Source organism: Psammomys obesus, unplaced genomic scaffold (genome assembly GCF_907164565.1).
Source record: "Psammomys obesus unplaced genomic scaffold, mPsaObe1.curated_primary_1811, whole genome shotgun sequence".
NCBI classification, from domain to species: Eukaryota; Metazoa; Chordata; class Mammalia; order Rodentia; family Muridae; genus Psammomys; species Psammomys obesus.
Window position 1 is genome coordinate 578,270 of NW_026596125.1, and position 22,265 is coordinate 600,534.

At 44.2% G+C, this 22,265-nt stretch overlaps 1 protein-coding gene across 1 annotated transcript in view; it reads right to left on the reverse strand.

Annotated features, from left to right (window-relative positions):
• The window catches only part of Sorbs1 (sorbin and SH3 domain containing 1), a 226,781-nt gene that overhangs the window by 161,823 nt on the left and 42,693 nt on the right, over positions 1 to 22,265 (reverse strand). Inside the window, exon 2 of the mRNA XM_055630147.1 lies at positions 1,126 to 1,210. The gene's annotated coding sequence lies outside the window, so the exon portion shown is untranslated. The remainder of the gene's footprint in view (positions 1 to 1,125; positions 1,211 to 22,265) is intronic.

Here is a 22,265-nt window from a genome sequence, read left to right on the forward strand (position 1 = left end):
ATATTTTTCTTTAAAAACAAAAATCAAACAACAATTTAAAAAATAAAATATATAAGGAAAAAAAAGCAGAACTAGAGTGGTAAGAACACGCTTTAAAAAAAATGCAAATATCTTTAAGAACCGCCCTAGAGGTCTCAGAAAACAAGTATTTAAAAAACCCATGTTACCAGCCTATATATAATGAGAGGATACTATCTAGTTATCCGCATTTAATGTGTTAGTTAACTCAGACATGGCAGGCTGTAGAGTCTTGTCTCTCAGGATTAGCAGATAAAGGACATGAGCATCACAAAGCCAGACAGGAAGACTCCATCCAGCCCTGGGCTGCAGTGACCTGGGTGCAGCAGCTGTTTCTTCTAGCTAGTTCTGAGAAGCTTGGAAAGGCTACTTAAAGTAATGAAGTGTGTGAGAGAGAAGCGAGCTGCAGGGTATCTCAGAACGCCACAGTATCATACTGTATCTTCCCAATCGCTCACTCTCTGGGAAGTACTTTCATATACATCATCTCCTTTAGTCTTCAAAGCAAGCAACCCTGCAGCGTAAACAAGGCAGGATAAGCTCTGCCATTTGGAACCCCTGAAATCACACAGTTATTGTAGCTCCCACCAAAAAAAGTGGCAGAACCTCGATCTGCCTACACTCAGCTGTGGTGGTGAGAATGAGAATGTCCCCCATAGGCTAAGAGGTTTGAATAGTTGGCCCCCAGTTGGTGGCATTGGATGGACAGGTTTAAGAATTGTGACTGCCTCAGGAAGTGTGTCAGTGTGGGAAGCCTTTGACGTTTCAAAGCCACATGCTGCTCCCAGTTCACTCTGTTTCCTGCTACTTGTGGTTGGTGGTAGGAGTTCTCAGCTGTTCCTGATACCATGCTGCCAGCTGCTGCCATAATTCCCTGCCATGATGTGCGCTCATTCCTCTGGAATTGTAAGTCCCAGTAAGCCCTCCCTTTCTAGAAGCTGCCTTGATCATCATGGTGTTTTATCACAGAACAGAAAAGTAACTAACACACCAGCCTATAGACTTTCTTCCATGGAGAAGAGCTGAACATATTATCTGCAAGTCACAGTGCATGGTCAATGTTTCCCTTCACTGCAACAGGAGGGAAAAAACAAAACATATATTCACCAGTGTTTGCAGGTGGTATGGAGACACATTGGTCCTGAAGCTCTGGGCAGCGAGGGTCTTAGGGTCTTCCAATGGATGCCAACTCCTGAAACGACACATAAAACATCATGAGCAAACCACAAACACACTGGCCTTCCCCCAGGAGGCTCATCTCAACCCAACTGCCAGGCACCCGACTCAGGCCCAAAGCCCTCATGCTTCTCGTTCAACCTAAACCTCTGGCTCAGTCACATTTCCAATAACAAACCCATAATCTTCAGTTCACATGTAAAACAGTTCCCACAACAGTGACCAGATCTCAGGTACAAGGAAGTTCACCTACAACAGGTCACAAACGGAAAGCAAAGGGTCATTCAGCCTGCAGAGGCACACTGCACCTGTTCACGTATCTTGGAATTCTGAGACTGAAGTTAAAACTCAGGAATGCCACATAAAACCTCAGGCATTTTGGGCCTGAAAAATTCTTGCCACATAAGCCTGAGAAACTAAGTCCAATCCTCAGAAACCACAGTAGAATGAGAGAACTCTCAAACATTGTCCTCTGACTTCCATATGTACACACACACACACACACACACACACACACACATACACATGCATGCATGCACGCAATAAGTTAAGATGATGATGATGATGATGATGATGATGATGATAAGTTTCACCTTTTTAGCTTCTCTTTAAAAGCCAAACAAATCAGAAGATCTGTAAACAGAGCCGACATTAGTGCCAGACAGAGGCTAGTACACAGCCATCACCCTTTATAAGCAGTACCAACCCCAGCATTCTGTGTTTTCTCTACACAGAAAACCTTCATTTGCCTCTACTTTTGTACAGAACCTGGATCAGTTCCCAGCACCCACAAGACAACTTGTAACTGTCTGTAACTCCAGTTCCAGGGGAACAGAGGCCCTCATCTGGCCTCCACAGGCACTGTAAGCATGTGGTGCACGTATGTACGTGCTGGCCTATATTCATAAATGAAAATAAATTTTTAAAGCAAAAAACCCAAGGGCTGAAGGTGTAGAGTGCTTCCCTAGGATGTGCAAGGCCCTGGGTTCAATCCCCAGCTCATCCCCAAAAGTAAACAAAAAAGGACACACACACACACACACACACACACACACACACACACATATATATATATATATGCTTATGTGTAACAATACCAACATAGCAGCATTCAGCTTTAAGGTAAGAGTTATTTATATCATTCTCTCAAAGAATTTATTGATTTGTTCACTGAGCTCTATTACATACCAGAAAGCATGAGGTGTCAGAGATAGCAAGTCAGCACAGCCCTTCAGTTGTCCTGAGAAAAAGGCTGGTCTAGGCACTCTGAAGGGGAATGCCCAGGAGGTGCAGGAGCACTGGGCAGCCACACCCAGTGCAGCAGAAAAAGAGACACTCCTTCCTAGCACAGAGGACAGGGAAGATTCCAAAGTCTGGATGGGAGAGGGACTGAAAAGGGGAGGTATGGATCCCAGCCCCAGGACAAGGCAGGGAAAAGCAAGGACATTTGAACAGCCATCTATTTTAGCTTTGACCAGCTCTCTTATTACCTTGTTGATCTTAAACAACAATACACACATACAAGACAAACAAACAAACACCCAACCTTCGCCATACAAAATGTAGCTCAACATTTGCAGGAATGTAATGCATAGCACAGAATGTGTACTCTCGTCTGTGCGTGACCCCAAATGTCCACATCAAGAATACTGCCAACTCAAGTCTTATTCCCTAGCAATGCCTATTCATGAGCGCCTAAGGGACAACTAGTATTTCTCAGAGTCTGGAGAGCTTCAGAAATACCGTGGCAAAAACCCGGGGCTTTTCTTGAAGTCTTTGAGAAGGATGAGCTTTTCTTCACACCAGTTATAACATTGAGAAACCTATCCCCACACCCAAAGCCATGAATATCCAGAAACTACTGACCTTAAGCAGGAATGCTCACAAGAAAAAAAAAAAAAAATCTCTGAATACCTGTCCATCCAAATCTCCAAGCGGAGCCTTTTCTTTTGTCAGAAAGAGATGAGCTCCTTCCTGGGCTGAGGCATAAAGTGCAGTTCAAACACCAGCCTTGGAGCTGGGGAAAGGGGCTCAGTCAGCAAAGTGTCTGCTGTACAAATGTGATGACCTGAGTTCGAATCCCCAAAACTCACATGTAAAAACCCCAGCTTGGCAGTCAGCTCTATAATCCCAGCCCTAGAGGAAGGGACAGGGGGTCAGGAAGATATCCCTGAAACTTACGGACCAGGGAGCCTATCCGAATTGATGAGCTCCAGGTTCAGTGAGAGATTCTGTATCAAAAAATAAAGGGGAGAGTGGTTGAAGAGGACACCCAATGTTGACCTCTGTCTGGCTTCGATATGCAAACACAAGAACGTACACACACACACAGACACACACAAAGGGGAGGAGGGCATGGGAAGCATTAAAGCATTAGAGTGAAGGCCAAATGTGTGGGGAAGACTCCGGCTCGGGTAGAAACAGATGCAGGATGAGGGAACAAGGCACAGTCCCCCTGAATAGTGGACGGAACTTCACTGGAAACACAGCTGTTTGGCAGGTTTCTGTATCTGGCTGAAAATGAAAATCACCTGGAGAACTAAAAAGACTATAATAAAAAGAATTTTATTTTTGGTTTGGCAGCCCAAAAGCCTCCCACAGATGATTCTGGCACCCAGCTGGGGGTGGATCCACTTTACCAGGAGCACAGCTGATTCTGGCACCCCGCTGTAGGTATGTAGCCTTTACCCGGGAGTGCAGAAACTCAAGAAGTCTCTTCAAGGTCATTAATTAAGCAACCTCCAGGAAAGCACCAAGAATTCTGCTTATAGGAGATTTACTTATTCTTGGTATGTCCATCTAATTTCTATTCCATTATGACACCCCTGCTTAACTCCATTAAGTAGAGGACAGAATGCCAGCAGTAAGAATGGCAACTGGGTGAGGCTGGCCTCCCCTTCACAGCAGCATCCACACGGTCTGTGTGCTCCCAGATGAAGCACAGGCTACCTAGTTCCAGCAGCAGACTTGCGCCTCTACATCCCTGGGCAGTCCCCCTCCAACAGGACAAAGGATCTACACCTCTTGAGACAACAAATGGCCTTCGAGGAACAGATTCAGGACACGAGCATTCTGGCCAGGTTGCTCCTGCCCATCAAAGGGCAAGCACTGCAGATGAGTGCAACCTGTGGCAATCTGCCAAGCCAGATTGCAAAGTGCAAAGAGCACTTCTCTTTGCAGATTTCCATTCTTTGTGGTCATGTAATGGCTTGAGCCATTCCAAGCCAAAGACGGCAAAGTAAATGTATATGCCACAAAAATGATAGATTGGAGCAAGCTACTTCACTGAATGGACCAGCCTGAAGAGATCTCTTCCTGACATCACCAGGCGCTAGCAGGTGACCTTCAGAGAGCCAACACCAGAGAAATCCACAGCTAGCCAAGACCAACCCTGAACAGGAGGCTAAGCAACAAGACTCACTAACCTCCAACAAACAAGGAGACACTCCCAGAATCCCAAGAAATCCACAACTAGCCAAGGTCAACCTTCTTGAACAAGAGGCCAAGCAACAACCCTCACTATCCATCAGCACAACAAGGAGACACTCCCAGGATCCCACTCTGCCCCAAGTATCTTCACTTGAGTCAGAAATCAAGTTTAGAAGGTTATGGGTGGTGTGTGGAACAGCAGGATATTTAGGGAAAGCAAAGGGACTTTCCCCCTTCTGGTAGCCCTCAATTTTTAAACGATTCATTTGTTTTCCTACAGTTGTAACATACCTTGGCCCAAAAGAAGACACTTCTCTAGTTCAGGGCTTCAAAAGACATGGCAGTTTTTCTATCACGCCCTGCTAGAGACCTGGGTCCTCGCCTCCCCCATCTGTAGCCTCTTACTGTCTATCCCTTCCCAAGACCACAGAGCACAGAGCAGTACTACATCTGTGCAACCATCTCAGCCACCCTCATTCCTACCAAACACCAACCAGACATCCCATTCTAGCCTGACAGAAGCCCTCATGCCCAAGGTCCTCAGAAATCACTGCTCAGCTCCTTCACAGCACAGATCACTTCTATTTTCACACTGTATTTTGCCCCGACCCATAGATGGACAAGGATCTGTCCCACTCCGCTTTGCCTTTTAATTGGTGCTGTTTGTTGTTTTCAAATTTCAAGTTTGACCACAGGGCACAGTACCTCAAAACTCTGGTTTCTGTCAAAATATACCCCAATTTCATGCTACCCAGCCAGGCTGTTCTCTCTCTCTCTCTCTCTCTCTCTCTCTCTCTCTCTGTGTGTGTGTGTGTGTGTGTGTTCTTAATACGAGGCCTGAGTTGTTTCCCAAGATCATGGCAGACTTTTCCTACCAGCAACAAATCCAGAGTCCAAGAGAGAAAATCTGCAAGGCCAACCAACTTGGGAAAGAAACAAAAAAGCAAACCCTTCCAGTTTGCTTTTATAGCACAATAGAATAAATTGGTTATTCTATTTAAGACCACTTTACAACTTGCGAAATTAATCCCTTTTTAACTTTGAAAGGGATTTCTGGATTCACAGGGACTATCACCAGTGCTTGCCCTCCACGGAAGCTTCCATAGGCTCCACACTAGTGTGGCTCTCTGTGCTGTGGTCCCACTGCCCATCATCTTCCTCCCACACCCACTTCCCAGAGGAAGTGGATCTTTGGAAGCTTTTTGAAAGCTCTCCCACCTACTCTACAAATTTGGTAGGAGGAAGAATGAATGTTTCCAAGGTCTCTGAATGACATAATGCTCATGAAGTACAACAGAATCGCTAGCAAAAAATAAATAAATAAATTTAGCTTCCCTTCAAAAAAAATTGTAAAAGCACGCCTACTTTAAATGATTCAGAGTGACTATGCTTTTTCTTCTACTTGCATATACATTTGTTTCCCCCAAGCTGATGGTTTCCTCCCTGCTCTCCATCCTAAGACACTGTGTGTAGGGCCTGGCTTCTACAGATACCTATTCTATCTGATTTGGGGCCCTTGAAAACATCTCAGCAAAGCCAAGCACACACACACACACACACACACACACACACACACACACACACACAAAATGGCCAGAACCTAACCCCTCCACACACCCTAATGCTATTTGCATTTAATAGTAATAGAATTTACTAAAAAAATAAAATAAGAAAAACTTCTTTCCCTTGACAAGGACCCAGCATTTTCAGGATTGAGAGCTCAGAGGAAACATTACCTCTTGACCAAGGCCAGTTCTGACTTACTCCCACCAGCAAAGCCTCCTTTCCTGGTAGAACCTACCATGGCCCACTACTATCATATTCATCGCCTTCAAAGCAGCAGGGATCTCATCTGACATGTCCATTTCTATAACCTCAAGACCACAACAGTTCCTGGCACATAGCGCATGCTCAATAGATGTAGACAAGCAAGCAGGCGGGTGAAACAGGGCTCTCTGAAGATGCTCCATGGCATGACTTTGTTATGGTCTCCGGGATGAGTCTTCTGAGGACTCTAGCTTTGACTCTTCAATTCTGTCACTGCGTGGATACTGGCTCCCATGCATACTTCCACTGTATACCCTAACTGCTCAGAGTGGTGTTCCCACGAAGACTCAAATATCAAATTGGGTTTCTCCTACTCTGCCTCCATCAGTCATAAACCATTTGAGAACTTGAGATATCAACTGGAGCAGCTGACATGCCTCCAACTCACACCTGGAGCCACACTTTCATATTCCACATTACTGTAAGATGGTGAACTTACAGTATACTGCTATGCAGTACATTCTTGAAGTCTAAACCTCCTTCTGCTACCTCATTGCCTCTTACCTTCCTTCCAAACCCTCTAGCTTCCTCCACACTGGTCTAAGCTGGTGTCCTTCCCCACTATCATAATACTTACACTCCCAAATTACCTTTCATCTGTCTGTTTCCCTAACTGGGTATTCCTTAATGGTCAGCACCTAATCTATCATGCCCCTGTTAATTCTGAGCTTGGCACATAGTGAGTATTTAGTGAAAATATACTGACCTGGACCACACACCTTGTTTTCTAATTTACAATTCAGATATCCATAGTGCCTCCTTGAAGAACCTCAACACAACTAAAAAGAAGTGCCCCGTTGCAAAGCGTATTTGTTCAAACCTCCCCAGAAGAAATCGTGACCATGATCATCATACTGAAGAAAGAATGACACAGAGGCACAGAGTGTTGAGTACAGACAGCCTTTCCTCTGCCATGTAATCATAGAAATGTTATTTTCCCTCTCTGGTCTCGAATCTCTTCCTTGGTAAGATGAAAACATCCAGACAGAAACAAAGAAGCATATATTATATGATTCCATTTACATAAATGTTCAGAATAGATGAGCCCAGAGAGACAGAAAGTAGATTACTGGAAGCCAGAGGATGGAGAAGAGAAGAATGGAGATGAATGCTAATGGACAAGGGACTTCGTTAGGGCATGCTGAAAAAAAAAATGGCAATGGTACACAGCCTAACGACATGCTAGAAAATGCTGAACTGCCTATTTGGAAATGATTGAATAGTGATTTTTTTTTATACAACATGAACTTCATCTCACTTGAAAAAACAAAAACAAAAACAGCTAGACTAGAATAGAGGTTGAAAATTAAAGATTCGCCAGGCCTTAACAGACCTTGGTATAGTGAGAATTCTGGAATTTTGGTTTCTTTAAAAACAAAATACAGGAATGTTATAAGAATGTGTTTTCATTTTAATCCCAGGTGTGGGGATATAGGGCTGCTTCGGGCTGTCTGTAGCAGCTGACTATGATTTGCCTCGTGCTATAGTAGTTTTGCCAGGTGTAGACAAATCCTGTGACTGTGTGACATTTGGAATTCTGAGAATATTTCAGAGGGGGATATAAGTGCTAGAGTCCTGATAAGTGGTGTGGATGTTTGTTGGTTGGTTGTGGGGGAGGGTTGGTTGAAGTTTGTAAGTAGTCGCGCTCAGAGAAGAAACAAGAAGAAGGAAAAATTAGATTCAGGGATCTCTATCTCTTTCCCTTCTATCCTTCTTTCTCTCCTATCTAGTGATAGGGAGTGAAACAAGAGAGAGGGGAGATCAAAAGTGGGGGAGGGAAGAAGAACCCACAAAATAGCTAAAGACACAATATGTTCTGTAGACTTCAACAAGAGTTTTCAGTTGATTTTTCACAAACAACTTAAAAGTCCTGTGTGTGTGTGTGTGTGTGTGTGTGTGTGTGTGTGTGTGTGTGTGTAGTAGAATCTAACACTGTTGCTCCAAGCTAGCTTGGCTCTCACTATGCAGTCCAAGCTACATTTGGACTCTTAATCCTCCTGCTTCTAACTTCTTTGTACCCGAATTACAGGAACATGCTACTATACCAGACTCCCAAATATTTTCACTGTAGCTGTTATTGTACAAGTGGTGCACATACTAAAACTGCACAGAACAACATACGCACACACAGATGAGCACAATCCATCCCAGTGGAAAAGGCTCTATCATAAAATCTATATACCAATGTGACTACGTTGTAGCAATGTCAGCTTCCTGTATTAGATCCTGTGCTATAGCTATCCCAAAGGTTACCACTTGAAGGAGTGGTACTTTGCCACTTCTTATCAGTCTGTAATTATTTCTATTTTTTTTTTTAATTATTAAGCCAAAGATTCTGTAATTTTATGGGGTGGCTTTGCCTTAAAAATAGCAAGATGTAGTTAGACACCAGAAGTGGTAGAAGAGAGGGAACAGGACGGGAGCCTATCACAGACATCCTCTGAAAGACTCCACCCAGCAGGGGATCGAAGCAGATGTAGACACTCACAGCCAAACTTTGGGCAGAGCACAGGGAGTTTTATGAAAGAAGAGGGGGACAGAAGGACACAGAGGGGACAGGAACTCTACAAGTCAACCAACAAAGCCAAAAAATCTGGGCCCATGGAAGCCAGCAGAGACTGAAGTATCAACCAAGCACTATGCACAGAGAGAACCTAGACCTCCTTCTAAGATGTGGCCCATGGCAGCTCAGTCTCCATATAGGTTCACTAGTAAGGGGGGCAGGGGTTATCTCTGACATGAACTCAGTTGCCTGCTCATTGATCACTTGCCCCTGGCGGGGTGACCTTGCCAGGACCACAGAGGAATAGGATACAGGCAGTCCTGATGAGACTTGAAAGGCTGGTGTCAGATGACAGGGAAAGAGGGCTCCCCTTTTTAAGTTCTAGGAGGGGGAAAGAGGAAGTCAAGGTGAAACTGGGAGGAAATGAGGGAGGGGCTACAATTGGGATACACAGTGAATACATTGTATAAATAAATAAATAAATAAATAAATAAATAAATAAATAAATAAATGAATGAATGAATGAATGAATACATAAATAAATGAAGATGAAATTTATTTAAAAATATAGCAAGATGTGGTAATGCTGAGCCTCAAGGATCACAGCTGTATGGAGCTAGTGGTAGCCATTTCTAGATTGTCAAAGTATGTATGTCATCTGTCCAACACCAAGCCCCATGCTGATGTCATTTATCATGGATTCATGCACTCACTTTCTATTAAAGAGAAATATTTCTCTATCAATAAGAAAAAAAAAAAAAAAAACTACGGGTGTCTTATGACTGTCCCCACCCCCCAAAAGAAGGCAACTACAACATTCTTGTGAAAACAAAGAACATTCCACCAGATTTGATCTTAGCCTTCCTCCCAAGCTACCTGCCTCTGAAGGATTTAAGATTTCATACCCTTGGGCTGTGGCTCTTTAGGACCAACGTTCTTAGATTGTCAGCAAACACATTTTTCAAACAAACCACCAGAGAAAAACACCTCTTAAGTACACAGTATCCCATTCTCCCTAAATATGCTGGTTTCTTGGCCTTGCCTTTCCTGGCAGGCTCCTTCTCCCACATTAATATGTGATCACATCTAGATAAATAAGAAACTGCAGCTGTGTTTAGTAGGGGAGGGAAAGGGCCCTTGGGGTGTACATTCCCTGCCCTTCCTACCACACCACCATTCCCCTCAAAGATGGTGAGTGGAATTCAAGAATCTCTGGAAAGGGGGTGGGGCACAGTCACAGAGAAGCCAAAGAAACCGCCCAGTGAATGTCTAAGGTACAGCCAGTCCCAATTACGATGCATGGAAGGAGCACTCGGGGCTTCAGTCTGATGGAGAAATCTCAATATCCCCCTCAGGTGGCAGACACACAGACTGCCTGGCATTGACCCATGCTGAGGTGTCTACAAATCAGTCATCTGAAAAACTGACCTCCTGCTACCTGGGCAGCCAGGTAGAATACATCTCTCAAATCAAGATGTACTAGAACCATGCTGTCTTTTAGAAAAACTACTAGCTCACATGGCTACAGAGCTGAAACACAGCTGAGGCAGGCCTAGCTAATATATACAGTGGACACTGAGTGTTCAACACTAAAAAGAATAGGAAATATCTCACTGATATTTTGTGGGGTTTTTTCCTTTGTTTTTTTTTTCTTCTCTCATAAATGACATCCCGACGGCAGTTGCCCCTCCCTCCTTTCCCTGCCCTCCGTCCCTCTTCCCCCAACTCCCCTTCCTCCCAGAAAGGAGCAGGCCTTCCAGGGACATCAACCAAATACTACATTACAAGCTACAATAAGATCAGGCACATATTCTCACATCAAGGCTGGATGAGGCAAACCAACAGGAGGGAAAGGGTCCCAAAGGCAGGCAAATGAGCCAAAGACAGCCCCCGCTCCCACTGTTAGGAATCCCACAAGAACACCAAGCTACACAACCATTACATATATGCAGAGGACCTAGCTCACCCATACAGGCCTCCTGATCTCTGATATGTTTATATTGATTACTCACTGAAATAATTCTTTTAGGTACTGCTAAAACTGAAACATGCTAAAATGAGTTCCACCTGTTCCGACTTTGTAAACCTGACTAACCAGAAACTCATATATTTACATCGTATTCTATTGCACAGTGAGGCTTGAGAGATACTCATTCTAGTGTTTAGGTCATATCCATAATAGAAAAGAGAACATAAGCCAACAGCCACCAACTACATGATGCTAAGCAAGGTCTCCATCTCCCAGGTAGTCAGCTTTCTCCATACGTGGGTATGATAATAGCATCCTGCACCCTGGGCTTGGGTTTGAGGCAAAGCACTTAGGAGAAGATAACTGAAAGCACTCACCACATACCATTTCACACACCATCCTTCTTTCTTCCCTACTTTGTTAAAAAGACAAAATTTGATTTCTTAGCTATCACCCAGTCCTGCACAGCAGCAGCAAATGACACAGCAGTTTTCCAACAACAAGGTACACACAGCATCTGTACCACACACAAGCAAATGAAAGCAGCATCTTGGTGCTTTGATCTAGGAGTCACTCACAGCTAAGGAAATGCCTCCAAGTGCCTTGGACTTCTCTGGGCAACAGTCAGACAGGCCAGCCTGAACAAGGGAAGTGTGGTCTGTGGAGAGGGAAGGAACTGGTCACAAGCCTTTCCGCAGCACAAGACTGTCAGGGTCTTTTAAACCTAGGAAGGAAATAACTATCTGCTCTGGATACTGTTCCAAATGTAAGAAAGGAGCTGGCACTTCCTGTCTTCACGCAAGTAATCAAGGTGACCAAACAGTATGGACAGGGAGGCTGAGTGTATTGCAAAGTAGCAGAGAGCTTACTTCTCATGTGCAACACCCTGGGTTCAATCCCCAACACTGCAAAAATACATACATGCATGCATACACACACATATGTATATATATACATTTGCATGTATATGTGCATACACACATATACACATATATGTATACACGCACACATATAAATTACAGATAATGTCATGGCACCTAATGGCTTGGCAGGCACCTAACAAGACTGCTGTGTGGCCCTCCATCAGCAGCTTGCCAGGAGGCCCAGAGCACATGCCCTTTCTGCCCTTGCCTGTGACCCAGTAGCATCGATCCTTGCCAAAGCTCTCTAAAGGCCACTCTTCTGCAGAAGTGCTGTCCCTTCTGTCCCCAGAGTCAACACAAAGGGCTCCACGCACAGCCTAAGGATTCTGGGCCGTTAGCTTCTCGAAGATGAATCATCATGGAACATTAATGTTGGACAGACAGCACGCACAGATCGATTGGACCCCAGGAGGTTGGCTTCCAGAAGAAAGCAGCCTTTATCTAAGCCAAACAGTCCCTGCTCCTTCTCCTGCCCTAAAAAGCATTCCACCTCAGACTAGTACAAAAGAGTAATTTCTTAAAAAACAAAAATTAACATCTCCTTCCCCAAAAATATTTTTGTGACTAAAATGTGGCCTAGAAACTCAATCTTTTCTTCCTTAAAGCAAATTTCGTTTCTGTTGAGGGTTAGCACACGATCTGAATGAACTGCCATACTCCTCCAACTAAATCCAAACCACCGCAAACTGCTTTTGAAGATAGGGTATAAAGTGAACAAGCAGCTGAATCTGAAAATGACATTGCCGTGCTTTGTCTTTTTCGTTGTTTGTTTTGGGACAGTCTTGTGTAGCCCGGGCTGGCATCCAGCTCCTTATATAGCCAAGCATAACTCTGGATTTCTGATCTTCCTCCCTCCAGCCGACTCAGAACTAGCATGAGAGGTGTGCACACCACCAGACCCCATTATGACGTACGGGGGATGGAACCAGTCTTGTCATGAACACTAGGCAGACACTCTACCCTCAGCCTTGTTTTCTGTACTTTAGAGACAGGAAAGTGACCTGCAGTTCTTCAAGGTGACACAAGCTGATTCCAACATGTCAGCACATGGGACCCACTCCACCGTCAGCTCCGCCCTCCAGACTGGGCATGCTGGAGAAACCCAAATACTACCAGGCTTCCATGTAACAAAGTTTAAATTCTTGGTGCAAAGAAAGGTGTCTTTAAAGTCCTTCATGTGTCTCTCTCTACCTTTTGCTGGCCTGTTCTCCTCCAAAGATTCTTCTGCTCTTCACCTGCCCTCCCTCCACCCAGCCTGTTTGTCAAAGACTCTTCTCTCTCTTCTACTGCCTTTGACTTGTTAGTTCTTCTCTCACACAAGTACTGAACCTTTCCAGAAACAAGTACAGCCATTGCTTACGCACATAGACGTGCAACCTGGACCCTCTCCACCCCCGGGTCCTTCGATTTCAGCCTCTACTCATTGCTTTGACTCTATATGAGGAAGCCCAAAAACAGAGCTAGGCAAGAGAAAGTTGTCCTTAGAAGGCAGAGTCACTGGGAGAGCTGAGTAATAGGCAATGGAATTCTCCTTAGCAGAAAGAAGAGAAGTCCACGAACATTCACAGAGGTATGCCCCGAGGAGCAGGGAGCTACAACCTAGGCATGTTAAACACCAGTATTCCAACCAACTTCCAGAAAGACATCCTTTGCATCCAGGACAGACTTCTGCTGGAGAGGGCCCTCCAAGCAGCCACTAATCAACCAAAGCACTTAGGCTCCCAACAGCTTCCTGATAGGCTGTATTCACCACTATACTAAATGGAAGAAAGCAGTATATGAGCAGAAGCAAATCTGGGACTCAGTCTACAGCAGAGATCTACCCTCATGCTTGAGAAGTCAGCAATAACCAACTGTGAGCCTAACACCATTCAGACCTTTGGAGATGGGTCTTTTCATAAAAAGGCCTGGCTTCACATGCACTGAGATGGTGTGGGAGGCAGTTAGAGGAAGAAGGAGAAACTGTGAACTGACCCAAGGATGAAGCAGAGAGGATGAGAGCCATATAAGGAAAGAGTGGTTCCCAGTCACATCTGCTTGTGAGAGGAGTTAGGGAAAGAGATAAAGCCTGTGGCGCTGGAGAAGGGTGACCATCTGTGTTCTGGCCCTGCTATAAATTGGCTGTGGGGCCTTGGGCAAGCTCCTGCATCCCTGGGTCTGTTTCCAGTCCTACAAAATGGTAAGGCAGACTACAAGTATTTGAGTTCTTCCGCAGGAGTGATATTCTACAATACTATAATATTTAGAACACTTGCTGTGGGAATTACAGGCAGGTACGGAGAAGGGAAGACAGGAAAAGGTATACAAATTTTCTGACAAAACCTGTTATTACTGATGGATTACAGCTCTAAGAAAATATCCACTGTGGCTTCAAACCAAAGGCCAAGCACAGTCAGTAATCACAAGTCAATTTCTGGGTCCTTAATCTTAACAGACGTAGGGGAATGCTGTACTTTTTGCTTGTGGACCACACTGAAGGCGCATTAAAGGGCAGTGGCTTCCACTCTAGTGAGAATCTCCTCGTCCTAAATAAGGCCAGAGCCTACCCTTCCTGACTGACAGCAGAGCAGGCTGGCTCAGCCTTGACGGTGTCAGAACAAAGAGAAGTCCACAGTGCCAGACTCCCCATCAAATGTAAAACGCCAATGAGGTCACTATGTACAATCCCTGGGAGACATGGCCACTTAGAAACCAACACATGGGATGGAGAGATGGCTCAGAGGTTAAGAGCACTGTCTGCACTTCCAAAGGTCCTGAGTTCAATTCCCAGCAACCACATGGCGACTCACAACAATCATATAATGATATCTAGTGCCCTTTCTGGCCTGCCTGTGTACATGCAAACAGAGCACTGTATACATAGTAAATAAATTAATTTAAAAAAAATAAAGCTAAAATTAAAAAAGAAAAAAGAAAGAAGCCAACACACAAACTCACCTAAATGTTGTAAGAAAATAGAAGAAGACAAGAGAAGCCAAAAGCAGTCTTTCTTCCCTCCACTAGCCTGATAGGCAGGTTGGTCATCAGACCTGGGGGCAGAGATGTCATGCAGATGGTGGCTCCAGAACCACCATGCTAAAACTGGGACTGAAACCATATGCAAAGACACCTGTCCATGGGCAAAATGTTTACATCTCACTGACTCCGTTTCCTTATCCGCAGAAGTGGGGAAACAGTAAGACCCACACCTCATGGAGTTATGAAGATCAAAATGGATAACACAACAGCATTTAGCACAATGGATAACAGAAAGACTGTTATTTTTAGGAAAAGAGACCAAAGTTTTTATCCAATACTGAAAGTTCATGGTGCAATAAAAAGTATGGCCTGCTATTCAGCATCCTGTCCTTGGCATGAAACTAGGGCCATCCTTTGGGAAGGAAGTACTTCCCCAAGCCTCCCTATCTCTCCAGGAAACAGGAATTAGAGTCAGTCTATGCTCCCTGAATCTACAGGACAAAAGAGAAAGCACTCTGACAAACTGCACTGAAGCAAATCAGGGTCATTGCTATGGCTGGGAAATGCCTCCCTGGACTGCTTAAGGCGGCGGTCCCAGAGAAAATAAGTTCCTGGCACACTGGTGTCTAGTCACCTCATCTGCTGAGGACCTGTGACACACAGCATAGTAACACCAGTCACACAGGAAGGTGAGATGACGGACTGGGATGTTCAGATGACCCAAAGCTGAGGTCCTGATCTGAGGGAGCTGATTAGGTAGGAAAAGGATTGAAAGGACAGGCTTAAAGAAGTGACTTAAATCTCAGCTCTGCTGCTTTCAAACCTTAGACCTTGAACAAACCATGCAATACCCAAGCCTCGATTTTCCCATGAATAAAACTTAGGAGAAGTAATTAACTGTCATTGCCTCACAGCGGAGTTGTAAGGATCACATGAGATTATCTGTACAGACACTGGACACAGTATCTGACACATGGTATGGGCTCACATGATTAATGGCAACTATCATTTCAGTTACCTGACTATAAGGATATGAGGAATGAGGCAGACAAAGGTTAACATGTTACCAGGTTTTAGACTATTAAATGTTGTTGCATTTAAAAAAAAAAAAAAAAAAGATTAAAGCCAAGGCAGGTTTATGGGAAGAAACAGCAGCACACGGGAATATAGAAACCCAGGTTCAAAATCACTTTAATCACAGAACTGTGCCTAGAAAGTTCCATACAGGTAGCAGTGAAGACAGAGGACACGTGAGTGTCTAACAGAAGGGCCAACGCAAACATCATACTACATCTGCTCTCAGCTAAAACAGCATCAACTCCACTAAATCAAGTCAGGAACCTCTAACAGGCAGTTACATCTACCTTTGACCAGCAATGAGAGATGTATTATTAATAAACACTGTTCAAAGCAAAGGGTATTCTGAAGTAAATAAGCATAACAATAACAACAAAAGGATATCTTTGATGACAAAAACTGGGGTCACAGTTCCCATGGCAGCCCTGGCTCCCAATGTCCTTGTTTCCATCTGTTATCCCTCCCATATTCTCCACTTTACTACTACCCCTTGGACAGATTGACAATAGATTCAAAAGAACTCACGCTTTTCCTGAAACAAAACAATTTCTTTCCAATATAAAAGATGTGCATGCTAATCAGAGAAAGCAAGGAAAACAATGGCGGTCTCAAAATAAACGCACAGATCCACCCATCCACTCGTTAATTTATTGCTGCCCTGCCCCTCCAGCCCTGGCCTTAAGCAATGTCACACTGAGTTTCCTAAGATGCCAAGCATTTCTGAAGAGTCAATAAAAGCAGTAAAAGCGGGAAACACTCTAAGACTGGCCGGCGAACGGCGCCAATGCCATTCCCGTAGCATGAATCCATGCACACACGTGTCAGGTCTCGCCTCTTACACCTTTGGAAACCCCCAGAATATAATGAGGGGCACTCCTTAGTTAATAAATTTAATCCTGAGCATCAAAATGTAACCCCAGCTAGGCAGTGGTGCATGCCTTTAATCCCAGCACTTGGGAAGCAGAGACAGGTGGATCTCTGAGTTTGAGGCCAGACTGGACTACAGAATAACTTCCAGGACAGCCAGAGCTACACAGAGAAACCCTGTTCTGAAAAAACAAAAAAACAAGATATAGAAAAAAAAAAGCAAAGAACCCCACCCATTAAAACAATGCTCTTCCAGTATCAAAGTGTCTACCATTTCAAAGAAACATTTTTGAAAATATTTTTTTTTTTAATCAAAAACCTCTTATGTGTACCTTGGCACAAACCTGGATCAGTTCTAAGACAGAATTTCAAAAAAGATACTTTAATTATTCCTGATGTCACTGATATCATCCTATGAGACTCACATAAATCAAAATCACAGTGAAGAAGAAAAATAAAATTGAATCTTTCTGTAACACTGTGGTTGCTTAGAAAAAAGAAATGACAAATCCCTTTGGAGCTACCTCACAAAACCATTTCTGGACACAGTTTATGCCACAGCAATGGGAAGGACTATTTGCTCACCATTCCATTGCCTTAGAGGTTTTTCCTGAGATTACAGTATCATTGGATAAGAGGACTACACTAAATCCTAGGGCAAGCCAGAGAACATGAAACAGCTTCTGTCAGGCTTACACACAGGCTGTAGATGAATGAGCTAACCCCAAATCAGCTAATTAGCAAATGAGGCTAACCCCAAATTCAGAATTCGAGATCCCCCTGCCTCAACCTCCTAAGTGCTGCTATTACAGGCCTGAACTACCACAAAGGCTCAAGCTCACCTTCACCACTGTGTCTATTATAGTATTTATAAAACATGGTCCCCAACACCAGCCATCATTGTTAATGGGGACTTGAGTAGGTCGCTGGCACTTAGTGAAAGACAGGTTGGCCCTGGGATCAAAGTGAGCCTCTATCAGCCCAAGAGCCTTTCTAAACCATTACTTTGTCTCTTCATTCCAAAGCCAAGAGCTCCCTTACATCAAAATGCCCTACTCCTCTTAGAAGCTTTCAATTACTAAAATGCATATATTAGTCATAACATTCAAGTTCAGACTGCCATTTTAAAGCTACCATCGTATGATTTATTTCCTATTTTTTATGTGTGTGTGTGTGTGTGTCTCTGTGTGAATATATGCACATTAGTGCACGCGCCCTCAGAGGCCAAAGGTGGCAGATTCCCTGGAGCTGGAGCTACAAGCAGCTCTGAGCTGCCTGATGCAGGTGCTGGGAACTGAACTAAGGTCTTCTGCAAGAGCAGCAAGAGCTCTTCACTACTGAGCCCTCCCTCTAGTCCTTTTTTATTCTTCTAAAAAGATTTAAAATTAGATAGTCACATACAGGGAGAGCTGGGAAAATAAAGTGATATACAAAGAAATGAAAGGAACCTAAGCCAAACAGCTGGCGGCCCAGACTATTCTATATCACTATTTGATACTTCTGTAGAATAAAGACAGAATGAAACGAAGCTCCAGGAGACAGTTTCCTTAAACTAGGTTAATGCAATGCTCTGGAATAATGGGACACAAGATCCTGTAAGTTCAAATCAGACTAGTGAGGTACACAAGGCAGAAAGTTAAGCCTGACTTATCTAGGTCATACTGGTCCATTGACGCTCCTTGGTACAGTGATATGACCGTGACATGTTCTACCGTGCCTATCATTCACCTTCTATCACTTCTGCCAGAACAGGAAGAACAGTTTCTTTCTCCTCCTCCCCACCCCACCCCCCAACAGGGTTTCTTTGTGCAGCCTTGGCTTTCCTGGACTTACTTTGTAGACCAGGCCAGCCTCAAACTCACAGCAATATGCCTGCCTCTGCCTCCCTAAGTGCTGGGATTAAAGACAGCAAAGAACAGTTTCTTAACTAGGAGGATGTTTTTATCCTTCCTTGGTGGATGAGAGTTCCAGTTGAGGATATTAGTTTATCAGGAAAAACACTCCCTAAGAACTCTAGCTCAGGGGCTTCATACAAGAAGTGAGCTCCTGGCTCCAGAGGTGTGAATGCAGAACTGTACTGACTGTGTGGCTTCCAAGTGTCCTTACAACCACATTCCCAGTCTTCAAGTATTTTACAGTGGAAACCACAGGGCATTGCTCCTGTTGGCTTCTCTCATGCCTCAAGAATGACAAAGATGGTAAGATCACTGACATAAGCCCCAGTGAAGCCTTCTCCAGAACCCAGAAGGGCCAAAAATAGAAAAGCAAAGGACAGGCAGTGGGAGCCTGGAGGAAACAGGATAAGCCTGGAGGAATGGACTCTGGAAACGGACAAAGAATTCAGAGATGGCTGGGGGTGGTCCTGGGAACAAAGTGAGACTGTCAATGCTTCAAAATAGCTCACATGCTATACCCTAAAGCCTGTCCCCAAGACCCTGGCATCTTCCCACAGTTCACAAATCCTGGACACTGCCAGCCAAATACAAACAGAAGCTAGCATTTTGAGAGCATCCTGTAGTTAAGAGCTCAGGGAAGGCACCTTCTTGCCTCCTCAGGGTAACCAGAGTCCAGCAAGGTCTTCACTGGGGCATTATATTCCCTCTATACTCAGCTTTTATGATAAAAATCAAAACTAATAAAAAGAGACCTGTGTTCATAATAATTTGGTCTGGAGAACAACCCCCAGAGGTGCCCTAACTTCAGTCCCAATTGACAGGCCCTTCCCTCTCTCTGGCTGATGGAGCTGGTAATTATACATGGACAGATTCAAACCTGTAACTTAGAATTTTGGAGACTTTAAAACTGACTAACAAAATCCCAAAAGGCCAAAGGCTGTGCGTGTTACTCCACATAAGGGAACCCTTGTCCCCTCAGAATAGGCGTGACACTCATGACTTTCACAAAAGCAAGACAGGATTTTAGTTCCTCCAAAAACAAAAGGGGGTGGTGTACAAAGAGGAGGAGAAGGAAACGAGCCAAACCCCTCAGGCTCCATAATGGGAGTCAACAGATGATGTCCTGAAAGTAGCAAGGCATCAAAGTTATTTTTAGATACAGAAACAAAGATACAAAATAGATATACCTGCATAACTCAAGGTGTCAGAGGAGAGAAGGCAAGGCAAGGCCCATGGCACAGGGTTTGATTCCTAAAACTGAATGTGTGTGTAACTCTGAGAAAAACTGTAGGGGGTGGGGTGAAACTGTAGGAAATTTCGTGAGTCTATATCCTCTTGGAGGCCAGAGAAGGGTCTCTGGTGTCTTGTCCTGTCACTCCCTTATTCAATAGAAACATGGTCTTTCACTGAACTTGGGGTTAAGGCTGATGGCCCCTTAGCTCCAGCAATCCTCCTGCCTCGGTTCACGATATATTGGGTTTACAGGCTTCTGAACATGTCTACATTCAGCTTTTTTTGTGGGTGCTGAGATCTGACCTCAGGTCCTTGTGGAGTGTTCTTCCCCACTGAGCCATCTCCCCAGCACCAGGAAAAACAGTTGAAAAGAGAAAAGAAGGGAAAGGGCTAAGACAACACAAATGCAGATCTTTTCTAACTCCAGCCACTCAAAAGTAACATGTCAGGTAAATGATATTTAAGTACTGTTTTACCTTATTTTTTTCACCAAGAGCATTATATTTTAACTATCCTCATGATTAAAGTAATATTTTTTCCATTGTTTAGAAGAGTCAGAAAACGATCACCCCTCCACCAGAGAAACGTGGGGGGGCACCCCTACATGAAGCAGAGGGGTTTCTGCTTTTGTGCATCCACTGTGGAAACACACGGTATTCTTAAGGTCTTTGGACATGCCACAAAACAAGAAGGCTTTTGCTTTTTCTGTGTGTGGCGAAAGGGGAATTATTTTATTTAGAAGCATATTAAATAAACTGGGCCTTTACTTCTTATCCTATCGATGTCCACTGCTCATTCTATGAGGATAGGCATTGTACATGGTACAGTCACACAAGCAGACAAGCAGCAACCAAAAATTCCTTTTTGTCAAAAGTGATGGTGCGATTTTTTTTTTTTTTTTTTTTTTGGAATTTCCATCTATAAATTGCAGCTAGGAGGTGGGATCTCCACTGCAAATTAGCTTCATCCCCAGTTGTACTGCTTTCTGTCTGTGTCAGGAAGCCTCTAGTGCATTTTTTTTTTCTATCCCGGAAGACGTCTTCCTACCCATCACTAGCTTTCCTTCAACCGCACCCTGAGTTCCTGTTTTATTGTCCTGTGGGGACCTGCGACCTAACCATTCTGGCCTGAGACACTGCGGAGCTAAGGGCGCTGTCATGGTGCTTTTTAAGTCTGCAGAGTAAAGTCCTGGGGTTTAAAACTGCCCATGCACTGTACTCCAAGCATCCATCCATTTTGGTAGGTTCACACTGCCAACATGGTTCTACTAGGTTCTGTTGTTGTTTGGGGGATTTATTTTTAATAGACGGAGAGAGCCCCAATCTTGAAGCCTAGGCCTGACTATGAAGCCCTCAGGAAAACACAGAGAGAGAGAGAGAGAGAGAGAGGCCTAACCCCTGCCTGGAGATCAGCACAGACCTGGGGGACCACTGCACGTGAAAGGAACAACTTTCTAGAAGAGAAACAAGGGAAGAAGGGGATTAACTAGTGTCAGCCAAATGTGCACTGCCTCTGGGACACCAGCCCAGCATCACCCCATGCACAGAAGTCATCGACAGATCCAGAAGGCAAACCCAAATGAAGCAAGAGGGCCTGCCTTACTGTCTAGGGAGGGGAAGGAGTGGCACTGAAACTTAGGATCATGAGTCCTTTTCTGATCACTCCAAATGTCTGCTTCTTCTTCCCTCACAAGCTTCTTAAATCAGGTCATCCTTACCCTACACGTATAGAACTGTTTTACTTTGAGACTGGGTCTCACGTAAGCCACCCTGGCATCAAACTTACTATGTAGCAGAAAATGACCTTGAATTCCTCATCCTCCTACCTCCACTTACTTCCTAAACAGTAGCACTACAGGCATGCACCACCACACCCAGCTTATGATATTTTGGTACTCTAGACGCTAGACTCATTTTACAAGAGCTTTTTAGGTCCTAATGACTCTGAAACAAGTTCATATTCATTCCCTCACTCCCTCTCTACCCCTTCTCTTTGTTTCTATGTCTCAGAAATCTGTGCAATTTACATGGTTGCTTTTCAGAGCTCCAACATGTCTCAGAAAAAGCCTTGACCATGACAGGTCGGAGAGTGGCTGCAAATCCCCACAAGAAGCCCCCATTAAAAGATACAAATCTCATCTGTTAATCTAGTCAGCCCTAAATCTACCTGCAGTCTTACCATCCAGACCCCATAGGTTCCTAATAGTGCCTTCCGGTCAGATGTTACTGTATCAATAAACACATTGTGTAGTACCTACAGCATAACCTTCAGTCCATGTCAAGAAAGAACCGTGAGACAGGCATAGCGGTCTATACCTATAACTCTAGCACTTGAGAAGCTAAAGCTAGAGGGTTACAAGTTCAAGGCCAGTCTAGGTGAAAGAAAGGAAA